The sequence below is a fragment of the Anabrus simplex genome, chromosome 4, assembly GCF_040414725.1.
Source record: "Anabrus simplex isolate iqAnaSimp1 chromosome 4, ASM4041472v1, whole genome shotgun sequence".
NCBI classification, from domain to species: Eukaryota; Metazoa; Arthropoda; class Insecta; order Orthoptera; family Tettigoniidae; genus Anabrus; species Anabrus simplex.
In genome coordinates, this window is record NC_090268.1 from 351,160,691 (window position 1) to 351,178,452 (window position 17,762).

Here is a 17,762-nt window from a genome sequence, read left to right on the forward strand (position 1 = left end):
CATTACCAAGTCTGCTACCTCTCATATCAACAACTCGTCATTCGTTCTCATGAGAATTAGTGAACCCAACCCAACACTCATTCCGGAATTAAAATCCTTACATGAGCTGGAAATCGAACCCCAGGCTTCCAAGTACGATACCTCTACACCATGGGGTGGTAAGAAATTTAAAAAGCAGGCTACCAATCAATATTTGCATACAGCGTGTGAAGTTGGTAGTGATTATTGTTTGAATGCCAAGTACGATAACATAATTTTCTTCTACTTCGCGACCTGTTCCTAATTATTTGAGATCGCACCAGATGTGGAATAAGTCCAGTTTTACGGTCGGGTGGCCTTCTCTGAAAGGTTGTATTCACTATTGCGTATTTCTGAATTAGGTGGTAGTGTGATGTGTGTATCCGGTGTAGAAAGCCAAGAATAACTGCCGAGAGGATTCGTCGTGTTGACCACACGACACCTCGTAATCTGCAGGTCTTCGGACTGAGCAGCGGTCGCTTGGTAGACAGAGGTCCTTCAGGGCTGTAGTGCTATGGGTTTAGTTAGTTAGTTAATTAGTTAGTTAGTGATGTGTGTATAAGGATGAACACAAACACCCAGTCCCAGAGTGAGAGAAATCAACCACCACGTCTAAATACCCCACCCAACTAAGAATCGGACTCGGAACCCTGTGAACCGAAGGAATAAATTGGAAGCGGTCCAGCATTTTGATGAATGAAGGTATCAACAAAAGGAAGAGAACTGGTACATAGGGCATGAAAAAATGCTTCTCAGGCCCCGTGAAATGTAAAACTGTTAGGGTTGGAAGAGATGAAAACTAGACGAATAGTGGTCGGATAGGGGAGATGAATATAAGGACATTATTGGAAGAAGCATGTCCAATAAATGCCAGACTCAGCTACGGGCTACGTGATCGTCACTGCAATTTTCAAAGTTGTGAGAACCTGGGAGGTGTGAGGTAGATAAAAACTGGCCCGAGTCAATCAAACAAGCACGAAGGAAGTGTGAAGGAACATAAACGAGAAACAAATACTCTGGTTATCTCTATGATGCCAGGTCATGTTCTAGTCATTCATTCACAGTGTTTTGTCCATTACAGTTTTTAATCCATTAACTTTAACATTAAACTGGATAGCTGTTTTATAATACGAACCATTAGTCAACTCGCACAATAAATATAACGTAGTGCTGAACATAAAAACAATTACCACATCGAGCGAAATCATAAATTAGAGAAAACAAAGCTGTAATCGTCCTGCTGAATTGATGATAAAAGTACGCCATCACTTTCAGAAATTAATAGCAGGAACACTCTTCTATCATATTAATGGAACCTACACTTTTGCACATAATTAATCCTCTCATTAGAATGCACATTTTATTTCGTATGAAAGGTTCATCAAACCTGTTATTTAGAACTACTACCCCTTTAGAACTTGAAGGGAAACTCGACTTGAGAACATATTCAATTTTTTAATATTTTTAAATGGCTTCTCAAAAAACTCATGAAATTTTCCTCTCCAACGGTACATTTTAAGGTCCATAACTTTTAAAATTCCTGGAACGGACTGGAGGTTTATAGGAAGCTGAAACTGTGATTTTACTCTCCCAGCTGGTAAAACAACTGTTTCGATCTTCCTATAAGCCCCCAGTCCATTCAAGGATTTAGAAATAATACTGGTACTAAAACCTACCTAAGAGTAGGTAGATTCTATATATGAAGTTTGGTAGAAATATATTCAGTAGTTTTCCAGTTATAAGAACTGAGACAAACAGACACTAAAGCAGATGGTCATTATTACACCTGAAACGGATAACTGTACGAGAATTTCGCCAAAATATTTAAGGTACAGACACACGGTTGTTACGATTATATTTATGTAGATTCGAGTCAGAAACAAACAAAATTTGTAGATATACAAATGACAACGTTTTAGTCACCCTACGGTAGTCCAGTGACGTGGAACCTCAACAGCGTTTGTTGTCGCAAGGAGAGGATCTTCCACTGTATAGCGTACAGGACACAGCATGCAATCCATTAAATGTTCAGCAGTCTGGGGTTCTCCGCCGTCGCAGTTAACGTTGTCGGTAGGGAAGTGACATTTCTGGAGATTGCTTTTGGATCTTCCAACTCCAGAACGAAGACACTTGAGTGATCTCTACACAATCCAAGTTTGTTCTATGCCCAGGGAGGCTTTCCCGAAGGGCGGGGGCAGGTAGAGGTATTCTCAAGTCGAGAAATATTTAGAAATAAGAGAGTTGTTTTACCCTCCCACACAATATACATGACTAATCTGAAAGGAAATCTAGCAAATTTAATGGAAATCAATTTCTAAAACTTTCTTCTTATGTGCACCTTTTCGATAGGAAGATTAATAACGTATATATAATTAATGGACTGTTTTAGTCTATCTCCCAGCGGACTTAGCCCGAAATAGGGTGCTCCACCACTTCAACGGTATATTTTAAGGTCCATAACTTTTAAAATTCCTGGAACGGACTGGAGGTTTATAGGAAGCTGAAACTGTGATTTTACTCTCCCTCAAAATACACAGGACCAACCTGAGTGGAAATCTACCAACCTCGATGGAAATCTCTTTCTGAAACGTTTTTCTCACTTGCACTTTTTCAATAGGAGAATCAATAAGGGAGGTATCATTACAGGACTATGTCCAGTGGACATAGGCCAAAAGGTGTCGTACGTGGAGCAGATTCCTTATCTGTATAAATAAAATCATAACGGCCGTGTGTCTGTACAGTGACAATTTTGTCGGAATTTTCGTACAGTTTCAGGTTTAATAATGACCATCTGCACATATTTTAGCTTTGGTATTTGTTTGTCGGTTATTCTGTTTGACTTCTTATAACTGGAAAGCTACTGGATACAATTCTACCAAACTTTTGTAAATATAAAGTATATATATAAACCGAGAAGCAGGGAGAATTTCGCAGAACTTCGGACCAGGTAATGTACAGTTCAAAAAACTCTTTGATCGTCCTCATTCTGTCTCAAATTTGTTCATCTTTACTGCGACATGCTTTCTTAGAAAAATATGTTTAACATGCCCTATTAAACGTCTGAATACAGGTATGTAACTTCGGATAAATTCATGAAGGAATCGCGTAATCCATTATCAATTGCCGCACGAAGAACGTGTACGTACAATTGCTAGTAAATAAACACATTTCAAAATACGCTGTATTATCAAGCATTCTAAGAATATCAATGGCCTACAGTAAACTACGCAACTTTTAAATCAAGATATGGCAAGGCACTTCCCAAAAAAAATTACGTACAATTTTTTAGGAAGTGTAACATGCAATTTAAAATTATATACTATTTATTTATTAAGAAAAAATTGGCAGATTGGTTTTCCTAGAATCTAGGACAAAAATAAAATTTAAAAGAAATAAAAAGGAATAATAATTTCTGGAATGAATATAATCATTATTAGCTTTAAGTATAATATTAATGTAGAGTATTTATTTATTTATTTATTTATTTATTTACTGATGTACCCGTGCTTCGCTACGGGATTCTCAAAAAGACTGTCTTTGTGGTCTTCTTACCTGAAGTCGTCAGAAGGAATGTAGTGACTAAAAGCAATGTTATATAAAATACTCGATCAAATTAATAAACCGCACATATTCTCACTTTTAACGAACAGTACTACGGTACCGATCTAACAGCCCAAAGTTCCAGTGCTGCGATGACCAGACCGCAGACAGCCGTGAACACTTCTCTGCCATTATTCCATTAAATATGCACCCTGCGCATTCCAATCAGTGGCTCAGAGTAGGAATTGAATAGCTCCAATGCTATGATGAACCAGTTTGTTACGTATCAGTAGTATCAGAAATTTATCTAACTCCCCAGCTACTTCCTGCCAATTTCCAGGCAGACTGTTATACTCGGTACGACCGTGTGAATTTGCTGTGCGGTTAGGGGCGCATAGCTGTGAGCTTGGATCCGGGAGGTAGAGGGTTCGAACTCCATTGTCGACAGCCCTGAAGATAGTTTTCCGTGGTCTCCAATTTTCACACCAGGAAAATGCTGGGGCTGTAACGTAATTAACGTAGGGGTTGCTTCATTCCCACTCCTAGCCCTTTCGCATCCCATCGTCGCCATGAATCCTATCCGTGTCGGCGCGACGTAGAGCGAATTTAAAAAAAACTCGGTATACAGCAGACCCCATCTGTCGGAGATGAATGGCAACAGAGACACAAAGCAAATCACAACAAACAATGGTCAATGTAACGTTATTGTTGATTAATGTTATGAGTTTTTTGTATTGTAGGCCTTCACATTCAGTTTTCTTTTGACTCTGTAATATAAGGCCGTCTTATAAAATTAATTACAGCGTAGACTGTAGTTCCTTATTCCCCGACTTTACACACCGATTTTCATTAAATTCTATTTACCCATTTTCTCGTGACGGCGCTGATATGATCTTAGCAACAAAAAATCCATATTCATGAATATCTCCGTTATCATAGCCGGTACGGTCAAAATGTATAAGATATAAATGATCGGAAATTTAATACTATGTCACTTTATTTATATAGTAATTGTCAATAAGACCACTAATAACACAAACATTCGAGAATTAAATTTTGGGCCTGGGCCGATGACCTTCGATGTTAGGCCCCTTAAAACAACAAGCAAGCATCAAATTTTGGGCCTTCCCCTAAACTACCATTTCGCTCAGTGTGAATAAAGTTATTTATGGCCTAGATTGTAGCGACTTATTCACCGACTTTGCATACCTATTTTAATTAAGATAGGACCACTAATAAATATTTGCGAATAAAATTTTAGGCCTTCCCCTAAACTACCATTTCTTTCAGTTTGAATAAGATTATTTATAGGTTATATTGTAGCAACTTATTTTAGAACTTAACATACCGGTTTTCATTAAGATAGGACCACTAATAATATAAATATTTGAAAATTAAATTTTAGGCCTTCCCCTAAACTACCATTTCTCTCATCGTGAAAAGAATATTTATGGCCTAGATTGTAGCGACTTATTACCGGACTTTACATACCGATTTTTATTAAATTCTCTTCAGCGGTTTTATCGTGATGCCTGTACAGACAGACAGACAGACAGACAGACAGACAGACAGACAGACAGACAGACAGACAGACAGACAGACAGACAGACAGACAGACAGACAGACAGACAGAAATTACGGAAAATTATAAAATGCATTTCCTTGTTACTATGGACATGACTGATACAGAAATACCATCCTCTTCAAATTTTGAGCAATGTACAGACAAAACTCTTATTTTATATATCGTCGCTGGAAAGGTAAAAGGTTGTATTCCACAAAGCTCTTCCTATCAATTATTCTCCTTAAGACTGGTCACGCCTCCCAGCCACATATGGATACGCAGTCCATCAGAACAATGTCCGTTGTGTTCGTTTTCCTATGTCGACGATTAAACGAAAATGAACCTTACATGCATTGTACACTAGGAGTGCGTAAATACGTAATGCAAACGTACATTCCTACAGTACGGTACTGTAAGGTTCATTTTCCTTTACACATGGGCATAGGAAAATGAACACAACAAAATTTGTTCTGATGGACTGCATATCCATACGTGGCTGGGAGGCGTGACCAGTCTTAAGGAGAATAATTGATAGGAAGAGCTTTGTGGAATACAACCTTTTACCTTTCCAGCGACGATATATATATAGATTCATTTTTATTTATGTATTTATGCATTTATGTATTTATTTATTAAATGTATTGATTTATTTATTTATTGCGTGTCCAGCTCTAGGAATGAATGAGCAGTGTATCAGCCCCAGTTTCAATTTTACCTGGCGAGTTGGCCGTGCGCGTAGAGGCGTGCGGCTGTGAGCTTGCATCCGGGAGATAGTGGGTTCAAATCCCACTGTCGGCAGCCCTGAAGACGGTTTTCCGTGGTTTCCCATTTTCACACCAGGAAAATGCTGGGGCTGTACCTTAATTAAGGCCACGGCCGCTTCCTTCCAACTCCTAGGCCTTTCCTATCCCATCGTCGCCATAAGACCTATCTGTGTCGGTGCGACGTAAAGCCACTAACAAAAAAAGTTTCAATTTTCGTCTGGGACGAGGGTTTTAACGACGTCTGACTAATTCTTCTGGTTCGGGAGTTGATTAAATGTGTTCGTCATTGATTGGTTTAGAACGATCAATAATAGAAAACATTAATTCAAAGGAACAATACCTTTAAAATATTGCACCGAGCGAATTGGCTGCGGGGTTCGCGGCTTGTAGCTGTTAGTTTCCATTCGGGAGGTAGTGTGCTCGAACCCCACCCATGGAAGCCCTGAGGTTATTTGTATATTGTTTTCGCATTTATCCATCAGGCTGTACTTTAATTAAGGCCGCAGTCGCTTTCTTCCCAGTCCTAAACGATTCCTATCCTACAGTCGACGCAAGCCCTGTCAGAGTCGGTGCAACGTAAAACAAATAGCAATCAGAATTCTAAAAATATGTTGTAAATTTCTTTGAATATATTTACAACATATTCGAATATTTTCAAATGAGTCAGTTATGTTTGGTAAAGGAAAGATAAAATGCTAATATCTACCCTCGTGGGAAATTACCCGACTTTATCAGAAATACAGTAGGATGTAAATGTGTATAACTTTGCAAAATGACCATTTTACAGGAAATATGGCATAGTATTCACTCATCAATAGAGTAGCTGACTTTGCATAAAGCTATTTAAATGGACTTGCAAAGAATGCAATACACACGAAGTTTCAGAAGCCATGGAACCTACAGTTCTGCACATAATTTATCCACTCATTAGGGTATACATTCTTTCCGATCCAAAGTTCATCGACCCCGACATTTACAAGAAGGTCTGTAGCTACAGCGACGAGGATCTCATTCCATCTCGAGGTCAGAAAGTTATATTATTGTTGACATAGTCGAAAGAGCCTCATAATGTCTAGTTCGTAGGCATAGTATTGGCTACTAATAGAAAGCGTTAACCACAGGACGACTAAATATGCACCTTCGGATGATTTGAATATCCCCTCATTCTGAACAGCAGTTTCATCTATACGATATAGCAATTACAATTCTGGTCATCGTCAGAGTTCACAAAATGATGAAAGTAGACTTTTAATGTGTACAGAGAGTAGCGAATTGCCCTGACCAATCAATTCACTCCCGAAGGCCAATTTCTTCGGTGTGTAAATCATTCAGAACCATCAGAACCAGACTGTATATTTTAGTACCTTCAAATACCACCTGACTGAGATGGTATCGAACCTACCAATCTCGCCTCAGAAGGCCAGCGCTAAAGATTGTCTCATGACACTCCTCAACAAAGGGAAGGTTTGTGGTTAGGTACGCTGCTTCATGTACTTTGTCGAATGGTAGAAGAGGCCTCCCATATACTCATACTTTGATCTGGATCCGGCCTCAACGATTGGATCATATTATTGGTGCCGAGCTACCAGACCCTCACATAGAGTTCCAGCTTTTCGAGGACATCGAGGCCATATGCTTCACGGCCCGTGGAGTGTCTTCAGCGTGGTCCGCCGTCAACAAACCTGCATGAAGCCACTGCAGCAAAAGGTTTCATCAGCAGTTCGTGAGGGAGGCAATAATAGGGGAAGACGGATACCCAACGTACAGAAGGCGAGCTCCAAAAGATAGTGGTCACAATGTGCTTATCAAGGTTGGCAGTCAGAACGTTCCTATGCATAACCGTAGGGCGGTTTCCTACTTCCCTGTCCTGCCTCGGACAATGAATATCCATGTTAACGTCCAGAACTACAATAATGTCAAATCCATCAAATATATTTGTAAATGTGTTAATAAGGGAAGCGACAGGCCACGTTTGGTGTTAGTGACGAGATAGAGTTACCAGAGTGAGCGTCATATCTGCACCTCAGAGGTAGTTTGGCGGATGTTGCCTTCCCCTATCCATCACATACCTAGAAGTCCACCTTCGAAATGAACAAAGTGTCTACTTTCAACCAGATAATGTTAGGAACAAATGGAACTCAGCACGACTCTGGAGACCTTTCTTGAACCTTTGCCAGGCCGAATATTTTGCCAGAACACTTTTGTATTGTGGTCTAGCAAATGTACCCGTGCTTCGCTACGGTATTCTACATTGTATACGGATATCGAAGTAAATTGCTGTACATGAAGTGAATAAAAATAATTTAATTGCATGTCTCTTGGCGTTATCCGTGAAAAAGCATAGGAAGGTCCGCAGACGTTGTTTCCAATGTGAAGTGAGAGTTGCAGAGTTGTGATGATAACGACAGGTCCACTTGTCTGCCGCAATTCACTATGCGTAACATCAGTCACATTTTGGTGGGTAAATTTGTTTATAATCGGAAGCACCTATACCTAATAATAAAGAGAATCAGGTAAAAGAGTTTTAGAAAAATGCACGCTCCCTTGCCTTCTGCTAGTCAAATCAAGAAGGGAATTATGCATTACATTGGTACACAGGCGTTGGAGAACTACCCCATTCCTATTGCTAGATAAAGTCGATGTGGGGAGTATTGATTACAACAGCAGACGCCCTCCTGTTAAGAGTCACTATTGATTTGTAAAGTATTAATTACAATGTAAGACACACCCCTTTCTACATCGCTACAAATCTACTTAAATTAATAAATGTAGATCGACATACGGAAGTATATGCATGTTCACCTTCATTTACAGAATAACTGCTGGTAAACGGTGCATTCATATTGGAAAAACGGATTGTATAAAAAGACGACTCTGGCCTCATTCAGCTATCTAAATGGCTGGCCCTATGATATTTCCTCGTATCTCATCTATTAAAGGCAAGATTATTTTAGAATCGTTGAATAGGGTGAAATTTGTGTAAGGTTTTCACACAGTCAATTACTTTTCAGATACTTATGCGACAGCTTTGAACATAGAATTTGGCTGGGTGGGCCAATATTCATGTAGAATTTGATGATCCCATCTTTCCTATGAGTGACTCTAACCATCAATTATAAGTGTACAAAGTGCAAAATTTAGGTAAATCCAGAAATAGAGCTAAATTTAACATAAGGGATAGAGATACGAAAAAAAGTCATAGGACCAAATTTGTAGATCACTCCAAATTGAAGAGAGATTGCGCCATCCGTTTTGTGATACGAGCCTCACCTCAGTTTTAGGGCCGGATACCCTTCCCGACGCCAATTGAATAAGATGGCGGCTACACACAGCTACTTATGAGACGGCTTAAGGGCGCTTGTGCAAGATGGCTGCTATCTAATTTAGTAGGGCAATGGAGATTAGCATAAGAGAGCACACCTAACTACATGGAGGAGCCTAACCTCAGTTTTACAGCCGGATGCCCTTCCCGATGCCAACTGCACAAGACGTCGGCTATACACAGCTCCTCATGAGACGGCTTAAGGGCGCTAGCGCAAGATGGCTGCTGTTCTTAGGAGACGAGAAAGGGCGCTTGCGCAAGATGGCGGCTATCTAATTGCACAAGATGGCCGCTATACATAGGGTCTTATGAGACGCTCTAGGGACGCTTGCGCAAGTTGGTGGCTATCTAATTGCACAAGATGGCTGCTATACATAGCTTCTTATGAGACGGCCTACGGGCGCTTGCGCAAGAATGCTGCTATACATAGGTTCTTATGAGACACCCTAGGGACGCTTGCGCAAGATGGCGGCGATTTCATTGCACAAGATGGCTGCTATACATAGCTTCTTATGAGACGGCCTACGGGCGCTTGCGCAAGAAGGCTGCTATACTGTGACCGTGAGGAGGTCACAGCTGATTGGACAGGTGTTGGTGTGTGGCTTGTGTTCGCTTGTCGGCGAGATGGGGTGTGCACGACCTTGGGCGAGGACGAGAACAAGTTTTTTTTTACGTGAAGAGGGCGGCCGGTCGACTAACAAAATAAAAATAAAAAAATGAAGGTTGGCTTGAGAAAAAAAGATGCTAGCGCGTGTCACTTGTAATTGCGAGGAACGATATGAATGAAATATTTATAATATCTTTGGTGGTGTGACATGCATAATTACGGAATGCTCAAGGATTAAATTAAAATAAACTGGATAAATAATAGTACATTCAGAGGATATAAATTAAAAACTAAAATTTTTGAACTAATTTACACGACCTTTTGGTTAAAATGGTGATAAAATTATATATTCATACGGTAGGAGAATTTAGTATCTGTTCGGATCCCACTATCGGCAGCCCTGAAGATGGTTTTCCGTGGTTTCCCATTTTCACACCAGGCAAATGCTGGGGCTGTACCTTAATTAAGGCCACGGCCGCTTCCTTCCAACTCCTAGGCCTTTCCCATCCCATCGTCGCCATAAGACCTATCTGTGTCGGTGCGACGTAAAGCCCCTAGCAAAAAAAATTTAGTATCTAAATTGACTTTACTTCCGAACATGAGCACCATACACGATATTTAAGTCATGTGATAAGAGTACTCACTCTCACATACTGACGTGTTCCCGAACTATCATACTATCATCTTCAGTCGCTCAGAGTCCTTTTCAACGTAGAACATCGTGAATACTGTCGTCAGGAATAGTGGCCTCACTCCTGTGCTCTACCCTTCTGATAATTGTCTACAACATAGAACAGTGTTGTGATCAGACGTCGAATGTGCAGATATTAATCCCTTAAGTACGTGTCATTTCCAAAATACAGTTACGTGTGTGTTTGGAGTTTATTCTAAAGCACTTTGTGTAAGTTTCAGCTTTCTCACGAGTGAACGTGGAAGACCTGAACGTGATCATTTCCAGAAGAGGACGGAACTTCGCATTATGGATTACCAGTGCTTCACCATGAAGTTCTAAACCATCGACCACCGTCGGCGGCGTCGGGATGCAGATTCTTTCATCCTAGCATGGCTGATTGAGAATCCAGACTTCCAGACGTGAAGATATCTCCTTAAGTTAAGTCGATTACGTCTCATTTATATCTGTTCTATGTAGTTTTGTTCTATTCTTTCTTCTTAGTAATTTATTGTGACACATTTTATGGTTGTATATTTTGCTCGGATATGTCGTAAAATTAGCACATGCGATTGCTTAATGACCATGTGGCCATGAATTTGACAGCGAGGGTTTTGATAGAGTTATCCATGTGTTATCGACACCATCTCTGCTTATTGAGTGAATTTCGTCACGAACATGAGTTAATTTATGTCCGATGGATTTAATGATAGGATATTTTGTCAATATTTTCAATATTTTCCTTGTAATGGAACTTCTACTTGTACCTCGTGTTTGAGATAACGTGTCATCGGGATATTAAGTCCGAATTCTATGTATGAATTTAACGAGAATATGTGCATTGGGGCATGTGATAATTGGATTAATTAATCATCGAGACACCCTTAAATGGATATTGTGTATTTGTATGACGATGATAGGTCCTGATATTTCGTGGCTACACATATTTGAGATTAGGATGCGACAAGTTAGAGTCGTCATTGTGGTATACTGTACGTGTAAAGTATATGGAATAATTGCGCATGATACGAATCTTCGTGAAACTGAGTTTTTCACATGTTAATGTCGTAATATTATTAAGCCTGATGTTGATTAGGTTGTAATGTGAAGATGGATTATTCGAGATGAATGCAGTGTAGTCTAATATTAGTGTCTTCAGATGAAGAAAATGAAAGTCCATGTTAATCGATGTACTTCTTAATTCGTGGGAATATCCCAATTTTTCTCAAGTAATTCAATGATTTCAAGTTGAAGGTACAGGTAAATGTTCGCGAAGGCCTTAGGTCTGAAGAACAGATCTTCGATGAAATATCTCATTAATATTTGATTCGTGACTATGCAAGTTCATTCGTTAATGCAATTTTTCGCTCTCATGAGGTAACTCGATCTTGTTGGGACGTAATAAATCTGTTAACAGGAGAGTGATGTAGTGTACCCTATAGGGCATAAACAACACTGCAATGTCAATCTTACCTTCTTACCTGTTATTTGATGAATGCGCCAGCCCAACTGCAGTCGGCAGGAAAGGTCGTTTACAGGGTTCTTGTGAACGAGAGTAGGGAGATAAAAAAAAATAATTGTTCTATACATATGCCTACGAAATGAGGAACACAAACGCACCTACTGACATTTTGAGCAAAAGTTGTGTATTCTTAAATCAACATTTCCTTTCTTTTATATTACAATTGATTGCACTAATAGTGCTAAAATGGATGCCCAAAAGGCTCATATCATAAATCCAAAGATAAACATCAAAATAATATACACTAGCTGGTTGATTGTCGTGCGGAGAATCGATAAGTGAACCCAAGAAAGAAATGTGTCCTTACTCGGAACAGCCTCGCTGTACCTGCACATAAAGTATATGATGCCAGGGTGAGAAATTGTCCTGCAGAAATAAAGTCACAAACAAAAGGTCCCCACACATATTTGGGAAAGTGCACATAACAAAGATAGTAAGTTTGAACCTATAACTACAGGCATATCCTATCTAATCTCGCATGAAAAATATACCTTTTTATGGATAAGAACCAAGGTCCATTAAAACAAACGTTATATTTCCAACATGTACTGATTAAGCGAGTTTTCTTAGTGCCCAGTTTCTACTTAACGCATCGCCATTTACAACAAAATAAAGAAAGTAAGAGTAAAAGAAAGGATGAATGAAACGAAGCCTCCTTCGCATGCCTATCTCGCCTGCGAGAAGGAATTCCTCCCCACCCCTACTGTCTATTTAAAAATGGCTGCGAGGCTCCCTGCTGTGCAAGCAGGGGAAACGACCTCCGAGACATGGGGCCGTGAAACACACCCTCGCACAACAAAAATAAAAACATAGCCTAGTTTCAAACATGCGGAGCTCTGCTCTACCTCGACCTTGTCTCGACACATGACGAAGATCGCCACAAATAAATGAGTGAGGAAATCACATACGTGTCTGCACTATCCAAAGTCCGTGACAGACCGCCCTGGGTCTCGATTATACCATCTGGAGTAATACACATTGTTATACACATCCATCTCGCCGTCAGCCCAATGCGACGTGTTCCTATCGACCCTCAAGTCTAGGGTTCAATCCCTTACTTGGCAGAGTATGAGGGGTCGCAAATATACGTGACATAGCCTACGGTGTATTTTCATTACACTCACAGACAATCCAACTCAATATAAACATGAAGTAAACAATTAAATCCAGGCCGCATGCGTGCTCTACATTATGCAGACAGATTCCCTTCCCAACATAAGGGTACTCTATCATAACAACCTATAATTACAAGCAGATATCGACTGATGCCGGGCACTAAGAAACATTGATTTAAGCTCGTACATAAGCTTCCCTACGACTATGTGTACAGTCACACTATCTTTTAACTACCTTAATCCTTGCTTACTATAAAAAATAAAATAAAATGTATATGCCTTACCCTAAATTATATAAAGGAAATACCTTAATAAATGGCCTAATGGGCCGTAACCCTATTCCTTACTATATTTACAAATTAATCACCGTATTTCTGCATAACAACCCCCCAACCCTACACATATATATTAATTGTTGTTCACTTATCTATCATCTTGGAGACCTCTTCCTCACCGTCCGGGTTGACTGTGGATGCTTAAGCAGTCATGGCGGCTGCGTTGTCCCAGATAGATCCCTTAGGTCCCGTCTTCCAGTGTACCATGGTCATGATGTCCTTTTCCGCCTGGGTAGCCCGTTGGTCGTCTTCTTGGGGTCGTGGACGGCAGTTCGTAACACCAGTCTCCTGCACACCTCACCGCTCTTCACTAAAATGAAATGCTCAGTTTATTCACAGCACAGCACCTCCCGATCTATTTACTCCCTTTGACATGGGAATCAATACTGGATATCTGGAATCTCGAAACTGACTCCACTCCACTAATCTAGCCTTCTACCTCTGACCGGAATAATACCAACTATCCTAGCTTATTGTTACGGGTATTTTATTTTTATTTTTGTACCCGTCGCTACTCCTCTCTCATCGCCTCATAATGAAAGTCTACACAGGTAGCACACTTTGCGTCAAATACTAAACACTCGTCGGTCTCACCGCACATGTCTACATATTGTCCTTCACTTAAATTGCTACCGGGAACTTTACAAATCTCGGAGCTATTAAATCAAATTATCGCCACAACACTTATTATTCACAATCTTTGTCTTAAACAAAGGTTTCTGGCGCGAGTATCAGCAGAAACGCGACGTGCACGGACAGCGGTCTTATCATGGACTGAACACCTCCTTCCACCTTTCTCTGCTCTTATAGAATCCAGGAACCCACGCGACTCGCTGGGAAGTCCCGGGAAACAACTTGAGATTGGTATGTGGCCTCGAAACATTTTCTCACGGCAGTCGGCCTCCCACGTAGTTATTTATTCGATTATATATTAATAGACTTTAAGGTATCTATGGCTTCGGAAAATTCTGGTACCGATTTCCATCCTATTACTTTCCTGTAAAACTTTCAAACATAGGAATTACGACTCAATTTCCATAGCGTGGTGAGCCTGTCTGTTCCCGCTGAAAATCTCTGTTAAGATGGCAGGTCTCTCCCCCAGACAAATCCCATCTCTCTTTCTCTCTTCCTCACATATTCTTTCTTCGTCACACATGACCACGCCTTGCCTCGGGAAATCACCTCCTCGATTCCCGCGCTCTGTATAGCATCACGCCCTCACAAGCGGCGCCCTAATGCAAAATTATTACTGCGTTAAATATCCATTCTCACCGCTCAGTATAATGGTACAGTAGTTGATCGACACTCGCCGACATGTAAATAGTGTAGATATTTTCTTCTTGGTAATCACAGTCTTCTTGATAATTTCCGTAGTTAGCTGTAGAGGTAGTAATTTGCTAGTAGTTAGAGAATTGTTTTCTATGTGTTTTGTTCTGATAATGTGTGACACTTTGATATTATCGATGGATAGTGGATGTGATTTCCACATGGATGATATTCTCTCCATTTATGTATGCTCGTAAGCTCAGAAGGCGTTTTATTTTGTTCAATTATTGATCAGATGCTTAAAGTTCAGTATTAATTCTCACGAAAAGAAATGTGAGACGACGTGAACAGGTATATCCGACGTCTCGGATTAACTTAGAGAAAACCAAGGCAAATTCAATTTTTCATTTTATAACTACACAATTGTTAATATAACTAATGTAAATTTTATTTTTGCTATAACTGTTAACTTATTGAATCTTGGATATTTCTTTATTATACTCGTTCTTACAATTACTGCATTTTTTTCCAGATTGTCGATGAAGGCTTGGCCCAGACATCATTTTTCTGAATAACAATTTTTGATTCAACTTTAAATAAATAATTTAATGACATTAAAGACGATAAAGAAAATTAACGATGTAAAATACTCTGTTAGAATATTAGGGAAAACAACTGCCGTGTACCATCCCATTTGTTGGCATTTAGGTTTGTTACATCAAGAGCCATATTAAAGTACATAAAGTAGTGATCATAGTCATAATCACAGACTTCAGGATGGCAAAAATTTCATTTAATTAAATAAAAGTGTCACATCTGTTCTATACCTTGAACATGCTTATTCGATGAACCCTATGTTAATCCTGCCACATTCATTTATTTTTATAAGCCTACAGCCATCGAACTGAGCACCCCTGGGGTGTCTCGTGTTCGCTGACTGACTACGTCGGGGACAATACATAGACTCTTATGAGACTTCCTAGGGACGCTTGCGCAAGATGGTGGCTATACACGACTTCTTATGGAGAATTGTGACGGCTATAGGCGCTTGCGCAAGATGGCGGCTATACATAGACTCTTATAGAGAAAGATGTCGGCTATCTATTTGCACAAGATGTCGGCTATACTTGGGCTCTTATGAGACCACCTAGGCGCGATTGCGCAAGATGGCTGCTACACATAGGCTCTTATGAGACGGCATGGACGATTGTACAAGATGGCAGCTACACATGGGCTAGTATGAGACTGCTATGGACGATTGTGCAAGATGGCAGCTATACATAGACTTTTATGGAGAGAGATGGCTGCCATGGACGATTGCACAAGATGGCGGCTATAAATGGGCTGTTATGAGACGACCGAGGTCGCTTGCACAGTGTGGCGGCTATACACAGGCTCTTATGGAGAAAGCTAGCTTAGAGGCTACTGCACAATATGGCGACTGTTCTTATGGAGAAAGATGGCTGAGGGGGCCTACTGCACAAGATGGCGGCTATACATAGGCTGTTATGAAGAAAGCTAGCTTAGAGGCTACAACACAAGATGGCGGCTATACATAGGCTGTTATGACTTCCTCCTCTTCTGTCAAGGCATAGCTTTATATCTCTATCGAACAAGTTTAAACATGCATTACTATAACGACTCGATATTATGCTTAAGGCTAGAGTGAGCACGTGCTATTATTCTGTTTTTAACCTGCAGCGATGACGTCATCATAGTTGTGCATGTTTAGACTTGATCGTTTCCTCATGCTTTTATAGATAGAATATGTAGGTGTAAGGAAGCAAAGGAATGCAATAAGTACAACATTTTCGAATGCAATACAATATTTATTTACAATGTACTACAACAGTTTTCGTTTTGCTGCTGCTCAAAAGTTTTGTGTGCTTCTTAACAGTTTTCTGCGAAGTGGTAGCATGCTACAGAAATTGTAATGCCTCCTACAACATTGAAATTAAACAAAACATTTAGAAATATATTATACTAAATATGTTATGCTTAACAAAGAAGATAATGCAGTTCATACCTTGTTTTAATTAATGTGGTTTATTTCTTTTTTGAATCATCATTATGTACTAGGAAAAGTTCATCCATACACTGTGTACAGCAGGGCCTCTCAAACGCCCAAAATCTCACTCGTGCAGAGCGAGGTGCAAGAGCTCCGTGCACTGTGCATCGGTGCCGCTCGCTATAGCTCGGATCAACGCTTCGTCTCTGGGCTACTCGGCTAAGCTCGGCTCAACTCGGCTATACTCGGCTCAACTCAGCCCGGATTTGGAGCGTTACGGCGCAAGTGGGGCAGAGGGAGACAGGCGGAGCGAACGAGAGACGCGTGAGGAAAGAAAGAGTAAGCGCTATTGCTACAAATCGAGGAGTGGGGGGTCTGCACTCTGGTCAACCATGCTAAGTCGTCTTTTGCACCGTGCACAGTGCATGCACCACGCGCATGCACCCTGAGAGGCCCTGGTGTACAGTGTTCAATCCTCGGATTTGGTCCATCCCAATCATCATCACTATTTTGTCCTCGATGCTTGTAATTACGTTGACAGGTTCTGCATAAAGCTACATCGATTGACATCTTACTATGGAGAGGAAGGTTGTCTCGAAAATTATTTACGAAAGGAGCAGCGTACGTAGATAAAAATCCTGGTGGTAAACATTGAATCAGATGTTTCGGCATCTAAGATAATGCTCCATGTTTATAGAACATCTTAATAGCCTTACTTACTTTTGTAACATAAATAAGATGTTGCGTACGAGCATGCGAACAGGATGCACATTGACAGTTTGGTTTGTTGTACTCTTTCTGTTCCATAGCGTACAATGTCGAAGCACACACTAATGTTGATGATAAAGGACTATTCCGTACGAGGAGGGATTGAGCTAACTTCAGTAACTGCGAGGAGGAGGACGAGGAGGAGGAACGTAGCTGACCTGTGAGGCGGAGGAGAAGGAACACGGCTATGTTCGGTCGGAGGAGGAGGAGGAGGAGGAGGAAGCTGTTATCTTAACAGCTGATACATTTTAAAAACATAGTGT